Genomic DNA, 5000 nt, shown 5'->3' with positions numbered 1-5000 from the left:
ATGAAGGTTGTTTATACCTTAGAACCTAAAAATCCTAATTCACAATAATGTGATTTGGACACAGATTAGGGTCATGCTAGCCATCTTTGTGGTCAGAGATGTGTTACCTGTACTCTAAATGACTGTCAGTCTTTTTTATTTGAGTGATTTGGGAAAAGATGTCCTTATTGACATGTCAATGAATGTCAATGAATCACGTGATGTATGTTTTATATAAGCTCAACCATCCTATGTGGAGTTAGGATCTCTTCCCATTCTATCCTGTGATGGTGATAGACGGGCCAAATCAACCAATCAGATCAACGAAGTGTATGACGTACTAACAGAGTGTTGACGAAAATACAACCACAAGCTAGGCTACCCTTAACCTACACCCGCCTCAAAACCAACGCTGATTGGCCGTTCATTTGGCGAACGGCTCCATATTTTCTCCATCGCAAATAGCCAGACTGATCTGTGAGTAAAATAAAATGGAGCTTGCGAGATCAGGATGGTCTCATGGATCTCTTCCCATTCAATCAGGTATTAGCCTGACCTACGTTGCCCGAAAGAACTGCCAAGAGGTGTTGCCAAGATGGCTGCCTAGTGGCCAGACTTGCCCATAGGGATTTTGGCGACTTTTGCTTTGTGTCTTTTGCAATGCCTTGTTTAAAACTGGTCTCTTGTGTTTTAATATTGAGCCTAGGTTCTTTTTATATTTAGTTTACTTATCCCATTTGTGTAATAAGTACTTTAACTCCATCATTGTACTGGCAGTTTCACCTCTCATTGTCCTGACCTGATACAGACACGTGAGGATGCAGAAACAGGATATGCTGTTCTATGATGACGATGATGAGGTGTGGGCAATTCATTTTAGGGGACGTTTTGAAAGTATTTGTGGTGTTTTGGAATGACTATGTAGAATGGTACAATGGGTGTGGTGTTCAGTATTTGTGTGTGTGTGTGTGTGTGTGTGTGTGTGTGTGTGTGTGTGTGTGTGTGTGTGTGTCTATACCTGCCAGAACTAAAGAAGTGAAGGAAAGATGGGGAAGCAGAGGGGAGTTACCAACGAGGTAACTTACTACTCAAGGAGTGATTTGAAGAAGACAAAGTCATTTCAGGTCACACTCCCCTCACCCCTCAACAAAATGGCCTCTTGATGAACAAGTAAGGCCAATCGATTTGGATTCCAGGGAACCCCACTGCTTTGGGATATGCCTCCTTGTGGGAGATTGTTATAAGGCATTCAGGATGCAATCACATACTCCAAGACTGCACACTGTGCCATTAAGGGAGAATCATAAAGCATCAGTCAATAACAAATGGACCTGAATGTGTTTTTAAACACAGAACACCATTGTTCACAAGAAAGACTAATGTGTTCTGCAGACTTGGTTGTGTTAGCGGTATCAAATGAAAGTAATGAAAATAACACCTTTGAATCATCCATCTGAATGCTCCTGATCACACACGCTAGAGCTCCTTCACAGGTACAGTGGGAGCAGCGCAGTTTTACAAAATCAGAAGCTTAGCACAACAGCTGTGACATGCTAGGCTTACTGCAGGTCTGTGTAGGGTAAAGTAATTTAACAGTTATGGGATCAAATAAGCACACTATTTATGAGCAGGGCATTTCATCAAGTCACAGCAGGCTCCAGAGAGAGAGAGAGAGTGAGAGTGAGAGAGAGAGAGAGAGAGAGAGAGAGGTAAAGTAAGTCACTAAAACAAACAAATGTGTTTCAGTCATTCCAGTGAGGGTTTAAATGTAAAATTAAAAAAACCTCCTCCACTTTTAAGGCCAGGTAAATTCAGGCAAGAGGGGATGTGTGTGTGTGTGTGTGTGTGTGTGTGTGTGTGTGTGTGTGTGTGTGTGTGTGTGTTATAAAAAAGGTCTCTGAACCCTCTAAATGGGTCTTGACCAAGGTACCACTGTTGCCTAGAGACCAAACATGCCCCTGTTATGTTTGGAATGATCAGCTCCCAAACCCACTTGCCCCATTCCGACCCATTATCATCATCATCATCACAATCATCATCACCATCATCATCATCACAATCATCATCACCATCATCATCATCTCTATCATCATCATCCATTATCATCATCATCATCACCATCATCATCATCTCTATCATCATCATCTCTATCATCATCATCCATAATCATCATCATCATCACCATCATCATCATCATCATCATCATCATCACCATCATCATCATCTCTATCATCATCATCCATTATCATCATCATCATCATCATCATCATCATCATCATAATCATAATCATTATCATTATTATCATCATCATCATCTTTATCATCATCACCATCATCATCCATTATCATTATCATCATCATCTTTATCATCATCATCTCTATCATCATCATCATCATCATCATCATCATCTTTATCATCATCATCATCATCATCATCATCTTTATCATCATCATCATCATCTCTATCATCATCATCATCTTTATCATCATCATCATCATCATCATCATCATCATCTTTATCATCATCATCATCATCATCACCATCATCGTCAGCATCATCCATCATTATCATCATCATCATCATCATCATCTTTATCATCACCATCATCATCCATCATCATCATCATCATCATCATCATCCATTATCATTATCATCATCTTTATCATTATTACTACCACCACTACCACACCCTTTCACCCAGTTATACCCCACCAGTCTACATCCAAAAGCCTAAAGCACACAGCTTCTGTCATTTCCATTGCTCTCTATGTCAGCAGAAATAGGCAGGTTGTGTGTGACGAATCATGTTTCGCTCTCTGTCTTGATGAGATGAGATGCAGATTAAATACTTGGCCTGCCTGCTGTGCATCACAAAAAGGAAAAGAGATAATACCTTACATTCTTCATATGACTGATCACGATCTTTCTGGGGACTGCTGAGAAAGAGAGAGAGAGAGAGAGAGAGAGAGAGAGAGAGAGAGAGGGTCTGAAAGTCCATTGAGTTAAACGCTGAATCCATTTGCTTTTCAACTTTCCAGTTTGAGCTGTGGTTATCAATAATGTCTATTAGATGCAGCTCTAATGAGATCATGAATGATCATTCCTTTTAGTTCTACAGTCACAGGAATCAAATGAGTGTGTGTGAGAGTGGTGCTGTTGTTAGTAGGGCAAGACCTGGCCTTTTCTACGTCTGGGAGTTTTTGTGTGGCTATGATTCACTGCGCATAATGACCTGTTCTTTTTGTGCTTAATGTTAGCCATTATGATGTCGAGCACGGCTTTTGGAAAGCACAGTTTTGAGGTATCACATCTGCAGTATAAAACACATCAGATGAAACAGGGGAATATGGTGTTGTTGAGCTCACATTCACTCATTAATCATTGCATTGCTCATCTGAAAAACGAATCGGTGGATTCTTCAGTCGTGACTCTCACTCCACAGGACGTTGTAGTCAAGATTTTACAACATTCTGGAGATTGATTTGAGTTTAGCCACTTCAGCAGAGTCATACGTGGTCTTTTATACGATGAAAAAATAGGACAGATCATTGCTATTAACAAAGCCATGATTTTGATAACCAAATAAGAGTAGAGGCTGTATTCTAACAGATTTACTTATACTTACCCAAATATGCAGCATCACCATGAAGTACAGCAGTGTGTTGTTTTTATGTGTTATTCCATATAAACAAGCAACATGTGAATAGTATGAATTCAAATTCAATTTATGTTGCTTTTATGTCTATGTTCTCTTGTATACTGTCCCTTGACTTGAAAGGCGCTTTAAATAAAATGTATTACTATTATTATTATTATTATTATTATTATTATTATTATTATTATTATTATGTGTGTAGGGCTATAATCTGAGGGCTATCCTGTGTTCTTTTAACTCAAAATTATTATAGGTGGGCTTTCACTAATGAATTAGCAAAATTAGTAAACATTTACTTTTACTTAAGATAGCCCATCGTAATGCCTTACCTCAATATTCAAACATTAGCCTAAGTCTTAATTAACTTAAAATATCAAATATGGTCATTAAACCGCACAATAGTTAAAAAAAAATACAAATTATTATCAAAGTATTCAAAGCACAATTACTTTCAAATATTCGGGTAGCAAATGCGCCTGAATACACATTTACAACAGAGCATATCAGTGTACACTCAGACATTCAGCAGGAGCAGCAAGTAAATAAAATAAAATAGCCAGCAAAACTCAAAACCGAATAAAATGTCCAGTTCATTGTTGCAGGCCTGAATGCAGCTCGTGTCCGTTGTAGCCTCAAACAAAATGGCTGCTTCAACCTGAAGGCAAAAGAAAAAATGGCACCTCGTGCTGTAGCCCCACACGAGCACCAGGTGTGAGCCGCGGAGTAATCGAAGGGACAAATAAGATGAAGACGAGGTTGCCGTTATTGGCCAGTCCAACAACGAATAAGATGAAGACGAGGTTCTCACTTCACTCACTTCTTCCCATTTTGACCTTACATGTGATTGACTCTTGACAAAAAATACAAAAAATAAAATAATTTTACAAGACACATTTTCCTACTCTTACAGGCATGTTAATTGAGTTAATTGAATTAATTGTTAATTTACTCAACATGTTAAATGACCCAATAATATTTAAAATAAAGTTTTTGTAAAACACATGAAAATTACCAAATAATATTTTTTCTCATTGAGCAATAACGAAACATTATTTTTAGCCTAAGATTTGTAACTTTTTAAAACTTTTTAAGCTTTTATACTATTTATTAAAGCCATGAATCAAACCTTTTTAAATTACACACTAACAGATTCAATCAACAGGGTTACATATAGTATTACATACAATACAGTAGTCCATAAGGATGCATACATTATATTAACTGTATCTAGGGAGGATTTTCTCTAAGCCTTGACAGTCTGACTAAATGGCTGATAATGTTTCATATGAGATGCAGCAGCAGCAGTGGATGCTGTCAACAAATGTTACCCAAATCTGCCACTTGCTTTGCCAAGGCTCTGTTTCC

Source organism: Alosa sapidissima, chromosome 2 (assembly GCF_018492685.1).
Source record: "Alosa sapidissima isolate fAloSap1 chromosome 2, fAloSap1.pri, whole genome shotgun sequence".
In the NCBI taxonomy this organism is placed as follows: domain Eukaryota; kingdom Metazoa; phylum Chordata; class Actinopteri; order Clupeiformes; family Clupeidae; genus Alosa; species Alosa sapidissima.
The sequence above is the reverse complement of the archived record's forward strand: the minus strand, read 5'-3'. Positions refer to the sequence as shown.